This window comes from Arachis hypogaea, chromosome 17 (genome assembly GCF_003086295.3).
Source record: "Arachis hypogaea cultivar Tifrunner chromosome 17, arahy.Tifrunner.gnm2.J5K5, whole genome shotgun sequence".
NCBI classification, from domain to species: domain Eukaryota; kingdom Viridiplantae; phylum Streptophyta; class Magnoliopsida; order Fabales; family Fabaceae; genus Arachis; species Arachis hypogaea.
This window is the reverse complement of record NC_092052.1, coordinates 115817481-115830388: the sequence shown is the minus strand read 5'-3', so window position 1 is coordinate 115830388 and position 12908 is coordinate 115817481. Positions and strand designations below refer to the sequence as shown.

The 12908-nt window shown below is 39.0% G+C and overlaps 2 non-coding genes across 2 annotated transcripts; both read left to right on the top strand.

Annotated features, from left to right (window-relative positions):
• Positions 1-7022: 7022 nt before the first annotated feature.
• On the top strand, positions 7023-7130 carry LOC112767861 (small nucleolar RNA R71). Its single transcript, XR_003185302.1, has one exon. It is a non-coding gene; the product is annotated as a small nucleolar RNA R71 (small nucleolar RNA).
• Positions 7131-11912: 4782 nt separating this feature from the next.
• LOC112768866 (small nucleolar RNA R71) lies at positions 11913-12021 on the top strand. The gene has a single exon (XR_003186247.1). It is a non-coding gene; the product is annotated as a small nucleolar RNA R71 (small nucleolar RNA).
• The last annotated feature ends 887 nt before the right edge of the window (positions 12022-12908 follow it).

Below are 12908 nucleotides of genomic sequence, written 5' to 3'. Positions count from 1 at the left end.
TATAGAGGCATTCTCATCCTCCCATGTGTCAAGAATCACAAAATCTGCTAGAAGAAAGAACTTACCCACTTTGATCAAGATATTCTCCACTAATCCATATGCAGGCTTTATAGATTTTTCTGCCATCTGTAATGCTATCCTTGTGGGTTGTACCTCTTGGATTTGCAATTTTTTCATCACAGACAAGGGCATTAGATTTATACTTGCACTCAGATCACATAGGACTTTCTCAAAGGTGGTGCTCCCAATGGTACATGGAATTTGAAAGCTCCCTGGATCTGGCATCTTCCTTGGTAAGTTGTTCTGAATTATGGCACTACATTTTTTAGTCAAGACCATTATCTCATCTCCCTTTAAAGGCTTCTTCTTTGACAACAACTCCTTCATGAACTTGACATAGAGAGGAATTTGCTCCAAAACTTCAGCAAAAGGAATATTAATTTGTAACTTTCTGAAAACTTCCAAGAACTTTGAAAAATTCTTGTCCTTGGTCTCTTTTTGAAGTCTCTGAGGATATGGCATTGGTGCACGAAATTGTGATCATCAACAATGGCGCCAAAGGACTTAGAGCTCTTAAATGTGAATCACACTTTGTCACAATTCCGCACAACTAACCAGCAAGTGCACTGGGTCGTCCAAGTAATAGACCTTACGTGAGTAAGGGTCGATCCCACGGAGACTGTCGGCTTGAAGCAAGCTATGGTCACCTTGTAAATCTCAGTCAGGCGAATTCAGATGGTGATGGAGAATTGATAATTAAAAGATAAAATAAAACATAAAATAAGATAAAGATAGAGATACTTATGTAATTCATTAGTAGGAATTTCAGATAAGCGTATGAAGATGCTTTACTCCTCCTGAACCTCTGTTTTCCTATTTCCTTCTTCCAATCATTCATATTCCTTTCCATGGCAAGCTTTATGTTGGGCATCACCGTTGTCAATGGCTACTTCCCGTCCTCTCAGTGAAAACGTTCCAAATGCGCTGTCACCGCACGGCTAATCATCTGTCGGTTCTCGATCATGCTGGAATAGGATCCATTGATCCTTTTGCATCTGTCACACGCCCAACAATCGCGAGTTTGAAGCTCGTCACATTCATCCCTTCCCAGATCCTACTCAGAATACCACAGACAAAGTTTAGACGTTCCGAATCTCAGAAATGGCCGCCAATAATTCTAGCCTATACCACGAAGGTTCCAATCTTAGATTAGAAACCCAAGAGATACACATTCAAGCTTGTTTGCATGTAGAATGGAAGTGGTTGTCAGTCACGTGTTCATAGGTGAGAATGGTGATGAGTGTCACATAATCATCACATTCATCATGTTCTTGGGTGCGAATGAATATCTTGGAGAAGAAATAGACTTGAGTTGAATAGAAAAACAATAGTACTTGTATTAATTCATGAAGAACAGCAGAGCTCCACACCTTAATCTATGGTGTGTAGAAACTCCACCGTTGAGAATACATAAGAACAAAAAGTCTAGGCATGGCCGAATGGCCAGCCTCCCAAAGAGGGTTCAATCATCAAAACATGATTCAAAGATGAAAATACTATAGCAAAAGGTCCTATTTATAGAAAACTAGTAGCCTAGGGTTTACAGAAATCAGTAATTAATGCAGAAATCCTCTTCTGGGCCCACTTGGTGTGTGCTTGGGCTGAGCATTGAAGCTTCCATGTGTAGAGACTTTTCTTGGAGTTAAACGCCAGCTTTTGTGCCAGTTTGGGCGTTAAACTCCAGCTTTTGTGCCAGTTCCGGCGTTAAACGCTAGAATTCTTGAGTTGACTTGGAACGCCTGTTTGGGCCATCAAATCTCGGACAAAGTATAAACTATTATATATTGCTGGAAAGCCCAGTATGTCTACTTTCCAACGCAATTGAGAGTGTGCCAATTGGGCTTCTGTAGCTCCAGAAAATCCACTTCGAATGCAGGGAGCTCAGAATCCAACAACATCTGCAATCCTTTTTCATCCTCTAAATCAGATTTTTGCTCAGGTCCCTCAATTTCAGCCAGAAAATACCTGAAATCACAGAAAAATACACAAACTCATAGTAAAGTCCAGAAGAGTGATTTTTATTTAAAAACTAATAAAAATATAATAAAAAAACTAACTAAAATATACTAAAAACATACTAAAAACAATGCCAAAAAGCGTATAAATTATCCGCTCATCACAACACCAAACTTAAGTTGTTGCTTGTCCCCAAGCAACTAAAAATCAAATAGGATAAAAAAAAGAGAATATACAATGAATTCCAAAAACATCTATGAAGATCAGTATTAATTAGATGAGCGGGGCTTTTAGCTTTTTGCTTCTGAACAGTTTTGGCATCTCACTTTATCCTTTGAAGTTCAGAATGATTGGCTTCTATAGGAACTCAGAATCCAGATAGTGTTATTGATTCTCCTAGTTAAGTATGTTGATTCTTGAACACAGCTACTTTATGAGTCTTGGCCGTGACCCTAAGCACTTTGTTTTCCAGTATTACCACCGGATACATAAATGCCACAGACACATAACTGGGTGAACTTTTTCAGATTGTGACTCAGCTTTGCTAAAGTCCCCAATTAGATGTGTCTAGGGTTCTTAAGCACACTCTTTTTTTGCTTTGGACCTCGACTTTAACCGCTCAATCTTAAGTTTTCACTTGACACCTTCATGCCACAAGCACATGGTTAGGGACAACTTGGTCTAGCCGCTTAGGCCATGATTTTATTCCTGTGGGCCCTTCTATCCACTGATGCTTAAAGCCTTGGATCCTTTTTATTACCCTTGCCTTTTGGTTTAAAGGGGTATTGGCATTTTCTGCTTGCTTTTCTTTTTCTTTCTTTTTCTTTTCTCTTTTTTTTTCCTCTTCTCTTCTCTTTTTTTTTTTGTGCAAGCTTTTCACTACTTTTTCTTGCTTCAAGAATCAATTTTATGATTTTTCAGATCATCAGATAACATTTTTCCTTTTTCCATCATTCTTTCAAGAGCCAACAATTTTAACATTCATAAACAATCAAATTCAAAAATATGCACTATTCAAGCATTCATTTAGAAAAACAATAGTATTGCCACCACATCAAAACAATTAAACTGTTTTAAAATTCGAAATTCATGCACTTCTTTTTCTTTTTCAATTAAAAACATTTTTCATTTAAGAAAGGTGATGGATTCATTTTCATTGATTTAAGGCATAGACACTTAGACACTAATGATCATGTAATAAAGACACAAACATAAATAAACATAAAGCACAATTTTCGAAAAATAGAAAATAAAGAACAAGAAAATTAAAGAATGGGTCCACCTTAGTGATGGCGGCTTGTTCTTCCTCTTGAAGATCTTATGGAGTGTTTGAGCTCCTCAATGTCTCTTTCTTGCCTTTGTTGTTCCTCTCTCATGGTTCTTTGATCTTCTCTAATTTCATGGAGGAGGATGGAATGCTTTTGGTGCTCCACCCTTAGTTGTCCCATGTTGGAACTTAATTCTCCTAGGGAGGTGTTGATTTGCTCCCAATAGTTTTGTGGAGGAAAATGCATCCCTTGAGGTATCTCAGGGATTTCATGAGGGGTTTCCTCATGCTCTTGTCCATGAGTGGGATCTCTTGTTTGCTCCATCTTTTTCTTAGTGATGGGCTTGTCCTCATCAATGAGGATGTCTTCCTCTATGTCAATTCCAACTGAATTGCAGAGGTGACAGATGAGATGAGGGAAAGCTAACCTTGCCATAGTAGAGGACTTGTCCGCCACCTTGTAGAGTTCTTGGGATATAACCTCATGAACTTCAACTTCCTCTCTAATCATGATGCTATGAATCATGATAGCCCGGTCTATAGTAACTTCAGATCGGTTGCTAGTAGGAATGATTGAGCGTTGGATGAACTCCAACCATCCCCTAGCCATGGGCTTGAGGTCATGCCTTCTTAGTTGAACCGGCTTCCCTCTTGAATCTCTCTTCCATTGAGTGCCCTCTTCACATATGTCCATGAGGACTTGGTCCAACCTTTGATCAAAGTTGACCCTTCTAGTGTATGGGTGTGCATCTCCTTGCATCATGGGCAAGTTGAATGCCAACCTTACATTTTTCGAACTAAAATCTAAGTATTTCCCTCGGACCATTGTAAGCCAATTCTTGGGGTCCGGGTTCACACTTTGATCATGGTTCTTGGTGATCCATGCATTGGCATAGAACTCTTAAACCATTAAGATTCTGACTTGTTGAATGGGGTTGGTGAGAACTTCCTAACCTCCTCTTCGGATCTCATGTCAGATCTCCAGATATTTGCCCTTTTTGAGCTTAAAAGGGACCTCAGGGATCACCTTCTTCTTGGCCACAACTTCATAGAAGTGGTCTTGATGTACCCTTGAGAGGAATCTCTCCATCTCCCATGACTTGGAGGTGGAAGCTTTTGCCTTCCTTTTCCTCTTTCTAGAGGTTTTTCTGACCTTTGGTGCCATTAATAGTTATGGAAAAATGAAAAAAAGCTTTAGCTTTTACCACACCAAACTTAGAAGGTTGCTCGTCCTCGAGCAAAAGAAGAAAGAAGAGAGTAGAAGAAGAAGAAATAGAGGAGATGGAGTGGGCTTAGTGTTTCGGCCAAGGGGGAGAAGTAGTGTGTATGTTTTGTGAAAATGAAGGAGTGAAGATGGGTTTATATAGGAGTGGAGGGGGTATGGTTCGGCCATTATGGGTGGGTTTGGATGGGTAAGTGGTTTGAATTTGAATGGTGAGGTAGGTGGGGTTTTATGAAGGATGGATGTGAGTGGTGAAGAGAATGGTGGAATTTGATAGGTGAGCGGTTTTTTGGGAAGAGGTATTAAGGTGATTGGTGAATGGGTGAAGAAGAGAGAGAGAGGTGGGGTAAGTGGGGATTCTGTGGGGTCCACAGATCCTGAGGTGTCAAGGATTTCTCGTCCCTACACTATGTGGCGTGCAAAACGCCCCTTTCTGCCAATCCTGGCGTTAAACGCCAGGCTACTGCCCATTTCTGGCATTTAACGCCAGCTTCTTGCCCATTCCTGGCGTTAAACGCCAGTCTGGTGCCCATTTCTGGCGTTAAACGCCCAGAATGGTGCCAGACTGGGCGTTTAACGCCCATTCTGCTACCCTTACTGGCGTTTAAACGCCAGTAAGTTTCTCCTTCAGGGTGTTCTGTTTTTCATTCTGTTTTTCCTTCTGTTTTTGCTTTTTCAATTGTTTTTGTGACTTCACATGATCATCAACCTATAGAAAAAATAAAAAATAGAAATTTAACATAGATAAGTGAAAATTGGGTTGCCTCCCAACAAGCGCTTCTTTAATGTCAATAGCTTGACAGTGGCTCTCATGGAGCCTCACAGATGTTCGGAGCAATGTTGGAACCTCCCAACACCAAACTTAGAGTTTGAATGTGGGGGTTCAACACCAAACTTAAAGTTTGGTTGTGGCCTCTCAACACCAAACTTAGAGTTTGATTGTGAGGGCTCTGTTTGACTTTGTATTGAGAAAAGCTCTTCATGCTTCCTCTCCATGATTACAGAGGGATATCCTTGAGCTTTAAACACAAGGGAGTCTTCATTCACTTGAATGATTAATTTTCCTCTGTCAACATCAATCACAGCTTTTGCTGTGGCTAGGAAGGGTCTGCCAAGGATGATAGATTCATCCATACACTTCCCAGTCTCTAGGATTATGAAGTCAGCAGGGATGTAATGGCCTTCAACTTTTACCAAGACATCCTCTACAAGTCCATAAGCCTATTTCTTTGAATTGTCTGCCATCTCCAGTGAGATTCTTGCAGCTTGTACCTCTATGATCCCTAGCTTCTCCATTATAGAGAGAGGCATGAGGTTTATGCTTGACCCCATATCACACAGAGCCTTTTCAAAGGTCATGGTGCCTATGGTACAAGGTATTGAGAACTTTCCAGGATCTTGTCTCTTCAGAGGTAATCTCTGCCTAGTCAAGTCATCCAGTTCTTTGATGAGCAATGGAGGTTCATCCTCCCAAGTCTCATTACCAAACAACCTGGCATTTAGCTTTATGATTGCTCCAAGGTACTTAGCAACTTGCTCTTCAGTAACATCTTCATCCTCTTCAGAGGAAGAATACTCATCAGAGCTCATGAATGGCAAAAATAAATTCAATGGAATCTCTATGGTCTCAGTGTGAGCCTCAGATTCCCATGGTTCATCATTAGGGAACTCCTTGGAGGTCAGCGGATGTCCATTGAGGTCTTCCTCAGTGGAGATCACTGCCTCTTCCTCCTCTCCAGGTTTGGCCATGTGAGACGTGTTTATGGCCTTGCACTCTTTCTTTGGATTCTCTTCTGTATTGCTTGGGAGAGTACTAGGAGGGAGTTCAATAATTTTCTTACTCAGCTGACCCACTTGTGCTTCCAAATTTCTAATGGAGGACCTTGTTTCAGTCATGAAACTTTGAGTGGTTTTAATTAGATCAGAGACAATGATTGCTAAGTCAGAGTGGCTTTGCTTAGAATTCTCTGTCTGTTGCTGAGAAGATGATGGAAAAGGCTTGCTATTGCTAAACCTGTTTCTTCCACCATTATTGTTGTTGAAACCTTGTTGAGGTCTCTGTTGATCCTTCCATGAGAGATTTGGATGATTTCTCCATGAAGGATTATAGGTGTTTCCATAGGGTTCTCCCATGTAATTCACCTCTTCCATTGCTGGGTTCTCAGGATCATAAGCTTCTTCTTCAGAGGAAGCTTCCTTAGTACTGCCTATTGCTGCTTACATTCTAGACAGACTTTGAGAAATCATATTGACTTGTTGGGTCAATATTTTATTCTGAGCCAATATGGCATTCAGAGTATCAATCTCAAGAACTCCTTTCTTCTGAGTTGTCCCATTACTCACAGGGTTCCTTTCAGAAGTGTACATTAATTAGTTATTTACAACCATTTCAATGAGTTCCTGAGCTTCTGCAGGCGTCTTCTTCAGATGAAGAGATCCTCCAGCAGAGCTGTCCAATGACATCTTGGACAGTTCAGACAGACCATCATAGAAGATTCCTATGATACTCCATTCTGAAAGCATGTCAGAAGGGCAACTTCTGATCAATTGCTTGTATCTTTCCCAAGCTTCATAGAGGGATTCACCTACCTTCTATCTGAAGGTTTGGACTTCCATTCTAAGCTTGCTCAATTTTTGAGGTGGAAAGAACTTTGCCAAGAAGGCATTGAGTAGCTTTTCTCAAGAGTTCAGGCTTTCTTTAGGTTGTGAATCCAACCATGTCCTAACTCTGTCTCTTACAGCAAAAGAAAAGAGCATAAGTCTGTAGACTTCAGGGTCAACCCCATTGGTCTTGACAGTGTCACAGATTTGCAAGAATTCAGCTAAGAACTGATGAGGATCTTCCAATGGAAGTCCATGAAACTTGCAATTCTGTTGCATTAGAGAAACTAATTGAGGCTTAAGCTCAAAGTTGTTTGCTCCAATGGCAGGGATTGAGATGCTTCTCCCATAGAAGTCGGGAGTAGGTGCAGTAAAGTCACCAAGCACCTTCCTTGCATTGTTGGCATTGTTGTTTTTGGCTGCCATGGTTTCTTCTTCCTTGAAAAGCTCTGTTAGGCCCTCTAAAGAGAATTGTTCTTTAGCTTCTCTTAGCTTTCTCTTCAAGGTCCTTTCAGGTTCAGGATCAGTTTGAACAAGTATGCCTTTATCTTTGTTCCTGCTCATATGAAAGAGAAGAGAACAAGAAAGTAGGGAATCCTCTATGTCACAGTATAGAGATTCCTTGAGGTGTCAGAGGAAAAGAAGAATAGAAGGAGGAGGTAGATAGAAGAGAATTCGAACATATAAAGAAGGATAGAGTTCGAATTGCACCTTGAAGAGGAGTGTTAGTCCCTTAAATAGAAGGATGTGAGAAGAGGGGAAGAATTTTCGAAAATAAATTAAAAAGATTTTGAAATAATAAAAAGAAATTTTAAAAATTTGATTGAGATTTTCGAAAATTAAGATTGGGAAGGAAATTAAGTGATTTTTGAAAAAGATTTTGAAATTAGAAATCAAAAAGATATGATTGAGAGTTAATTTTGAAAAAGATGTGATTGAAAAGATATGATTGAGAAGATATGATTGAGAAGATATGATTGAAAATCAAACTAAAAAGAGAAAGTTTTAAAATTAAAGTTGATTACTTGACTAACAAGAAATTAGAAGATATGATTCTAGAATTAAAACTTTTGATCCTTTCTTAATAGGCAAGTAACAACTAGAAAATTTTGAAGTAAATCATTAATTATAACAAGGATTTTCAAAAATAATAAAAAATGGAAAGAAATTGATTTTGAAGAGATATGATTGAAAAGATATGATTTGAAAAAGATTTGATTTTGAAAAATTATGAAGATTTGAAAAAAAATTTGAATTAAAAACAAAATTTTCCCTCTAGTGTCATCCTAGCGTTAAACGCCCAAAATGGCATCCATTCTGGCATTTAACGCCCAAAATGCTACCCTTTTGGGCGTTAAATGCCCAGCCAGGTACCCTGGCTGGCGTTTAAACGCCAGTTTTCCTTCTTCACTGGGCGTTTTGAACGCCCAGCTTTTTCTGTTTGATTCCTCTGCTGAATATTCTGAATCTTCAATTCTTTATATTATTGACTTGAAAAGACACAATTTTTGAAAATATTTTTGGATTTTTAATGATGAGAAACAATAAAAATTGCAACTAAGATCAAATAAACAATGCATGCAAGACACCAAACTTAAAAAATTTTCATATAAGAGATACTAACAAATTGAGAATGCATATGAGAAACAACAAAACACACAAAACAAGAGAATTTAAAGATCAGAGCAATGAAATCATCAAGAACAACTTGAAGATTAATGAAGAACATATTGCATATTTTCGAAAAATGCAAGAAGAATGCAATTGACACCAAACTTAAAAATTGACACTAGACTCAAACAAGAAACATAAAATATTTTTTATTTTTAAAATTTTTTTGTGATTTTCAAAACTTATATGGAAAAGAAAATAAAGGGATTCAAAACTTTTAATAAGAATTCTAGGAATCATGCAATGTTAGTCTAAAGCTTCAGTCTAAAAAGATTAGACATGGTTGGCCAAGCTTCAGCAGGACATTACATTCAGTAGCTGAATTGATGAGAATCAATAAGCTTTTGTGATGATAAGAACATCACCTTGAAACTCTAGAATTCATTCTTAAAAATTCTGAAAAATAAAAAGAAAAGTACCTAATCTAAGCAACAAGATGAACCGTCAGTTGTCCAAACTCGAACAATCCCCGACAACGGCGCCAAAAACTTGGTGCACAAAATTGTGATCATCAACAATGGCGCCAAAGGACTTGGAGCTCTTAAATGTGAATCACACTTTGTCACAATTCCACACAACTAACCAGTAAGTGCACTGGGTCGTCCAAGTAATAAACCTTACGTGAGTAAGGGTCGATCCCACGGAGACTGTCGGCTTGAAGCAAGCTATGGTCACCTTGTAAATCTCAGTCAGGCGAATTCAGATGGTGATAGAGAATTGATAATTAAAAGATAAATAAAACATAAAATAAGATAAAGATAGAGATACTTATGTAATTCATCAGTAGGAATTTCAGATAAGCGTATGAAGATGCTTTGTTCCTCCTGAACCTCTGCTTTCCTATTTCCTTCTTCCAATCATTCATATTCCTTTCCATGGCAAGCTTTATGTTGGGCATCACCGTTGTCAATGGCTACTTCCCATCCTCTCAGTGAAAACGTTCCAAATGCGCTGTCACCGCACGGTTAATCATCTGTCGGTTCTCGATCATGCTGGAATAGGACCCATTGATCCTTTTGCGTCTGTCACACGCCCAACAATCGCGAGTTTAAAGCTCGTCATAGTCATCCCTTCCCAGATCCTACTCAGAATACCACAGACAAGGTTTAGACATTCCGGATCTCAGGAATGGCCGCCAATAATTCTAGCCTATACCACGAAGGTTCCAATCTTAGATTAGAAACCCAAGAGATACACATTCAAGCTTGTTTGCATGTAGAACGGAAGTGGTTGTCAATCACGCGTTCATAGGTGAGAATGGTGATGAGTGTCACATAATCATCACATTCATCATGTTCTTGGGTGCGAATGAATATCTTGGAGAAGAAATAGACTTGAGTTGAATAGAAAAACAATAGTACTTGTATTAATTCATGAAGAACAGCAGAGCTCCACACCTTAATCTATGGTGTGTAGAAACTCCACCGTTGAGAATACATAAGAACAAAAGGTCTAGGCATGGCCGAATGGCCAGCCTCCCAAAGAGGTTTCAATCATCAAAACATGATTCAAAGATGAAAATACTATAGCAAAAGGTCCTATTTATAGAAAACTAATAGCCTAGGGTTTACAGAAATCAGTAATTAATGCAGAAATCTTCTTCTGGGCCCACTTGGTGTGTGCTTAGGCTGAGCATTGAAGCTTCCATGTGTAGAGACTTTTCTTGGAGTTAAACGCCAGCTTTTGTGCCAGTTTGGGCGTTTAACTCCAGCTTTTGTGCCAGTTCCGGCGTTAAACGCCAGAATTCTTGAGCTGACTTAGAACGCCTATTTGGGCCATCAAATCTCAAGCAAAGTATGAACTATTATATATTTCTGGAAAACCCAGGATGTCTACTTTCTAACGCAATTGAGAGCGTGCCAATTGGGCTTCTGTAGCTCCAGAAAATCCACTTCGAATGCAGGGAGGTCAGAATCCAACAGCATCTGCAGTCCTTTTTCAGCCTCTGAATATGATTTTTGCTCAGGTCCCTCAATTTCAGCCAGAAAATATCTGAAATCACAGAAAAACACACAAACTCATAGTAAAGTCCAGAAGAGTGATTTTTATTTAAAAACTAATAAAAATATAATAAAAACTAACTAAAATATACTAAAAACATACTAAAAACAATGCCAGAAAGCGTATAAAATATCCGCTCATCAGGCATCTTAGAATTGTACTCAGGAGCCTTAGGCAATGTCGGATGAGTGTCAAGAGAGACTAGGAAGGGATTGTCTGCACGCCTAGGAGGGGCATGTACTACTGTGTCTTCAGTCTGCTCTAGAGCTTCTTTTTCAACCGGCTCCTCAGTAACTTGTGCTTCCATACCTGCCACTTGTTTACTTATCAAGGTAATAGCCTTGCACTCCTCTCTTAGATTTGGAATTGTGTTACCAGGAAGGCTATTAGTAGTCCTTTGATCAATTTCATTAACTTTTGTGGCTAATTGACCTATCTGAACCTCCAAGTTTTTTATTGATGCTCTAGTTTTCTGTATAAAGCTTACCATTAGTGCTTCCAAATCAGTGTTCTTCTGAGACTGAGGAGTTGCTTGCTGAGATGACTAAAACCGGTGGTTATTGAAATTGTTCTGATGGAAACCGCCTTGAGAATTATTATTAAAATTCTGTGGCCTCTGAGGTTGCTCTCTCCACCCTAAATTTGGGTGATTTCTCCACCCCTGATTATAGGTCTTAGCACATGGATCATTATTGGGGTTTCTAAGAGCATTTTTCATGTAATTGACTTGTTCATAACAAGATTGAGTATAATCATAATTCTCACCTTGCATAGAGCTACTAGTCATGTCATAAGGAGCTTCTTGAGGTGCATTATGAGTGTTGACAGCTGAAACCTGCATCTCACTCAATTGTTGAGTAATCAAATTCATCTGCTGAGACAAAATTTTGTTCTGAGCAAGAAGAGCATCAAAAGCCTCTACTTCCAAAATGCCTTTTTTCTGAGGGGTCCCAGAGTTTACAGGATTCCTGTTAGATGAGTATAAATATTGGTTGTTAGCAACCAACTCAATAAGATCAATAGTCTCCTCCGGTGTCTTCTTCATGTGAAATGAACCACCTGCAGAATTATCCAAACACATTTTGGACATTTCACACAAGCCCTCATAAAAGATATCCAACTGAGTCCATTTAGAAAATATGTCTGGAGGGCATTGCCTGGTCAGTAGCTTGAATCTCTCCCAGGCTTCATAAAGGGTCTCACCATCTTTCTGTCTGAAGGTCTGAACCACCACTCTTAGCTTAGTCAGCTTTTATGGTCAGAAAAATTTAGTCAGAAATCCAGTGACCACCTTATCCCAAGTGTCCAGGCGCTCCTTGGGTTGAGAATCTAGCCACAACATTGCTCTATTCCTCACAGGAAATGGGAAGAGCATGAGTTTGTAAACCTCAGGATTCATTCTATTTGTCTTCATAGTATCACAAATCTGCAGGAAATTAGCAATAAATTGATTTGGGTCTTCCTGAGAAAGTCCATAATACTGACAATTTTATTGCACAAGAGTGACTAGCTGAGGCTTCAGTTCAAAGTTGTTTGCAGCTATAGGAGGCACCACAATACCTTTCCCATAGAGATCTGTATTGGGGGTAGTGTATGAGCCAAGCACTTTTCTAGGTTGTTCATTGTAACACTCTAATTAGCCTAAGCTTTACCTCGCGTCATAAAGCAAAGGTTAATCAAAGGTTATGACAGTTCTAAGCTCATACATATACTATATAGAAAGAATTAATATAATCTAGAAGCCCGATGAAGAATACAGCTCAAAAACAGGATTTGAAAAGTGCAAAACGTATTAACGGAGCTACTAATTTAAAGCACAAGATATGGATATAATATAACAAAAGATAGGAGTAGAATATCATAAGAATCTAGCCACGGCTCGCGGAGTTTAAGTCGGCTTGTCATGTATACAGACAAAACAGAATCTGAAGTTTAAAAATAGCTTATACAAGTTTTTCTATCTCAATACAAGCCTCTAGGCAAAATCAAGATACAAAAGTGAGAGATGTATAAACAGAATAATCAAAAGACTCTAAAAAGTGTCATGATCCTCCACTTCTGTCACCATCCAAGCAACTCACCGTGGTGGGTTGTGACCTACATCTGAAAAATAACAACAGAATATGGTAT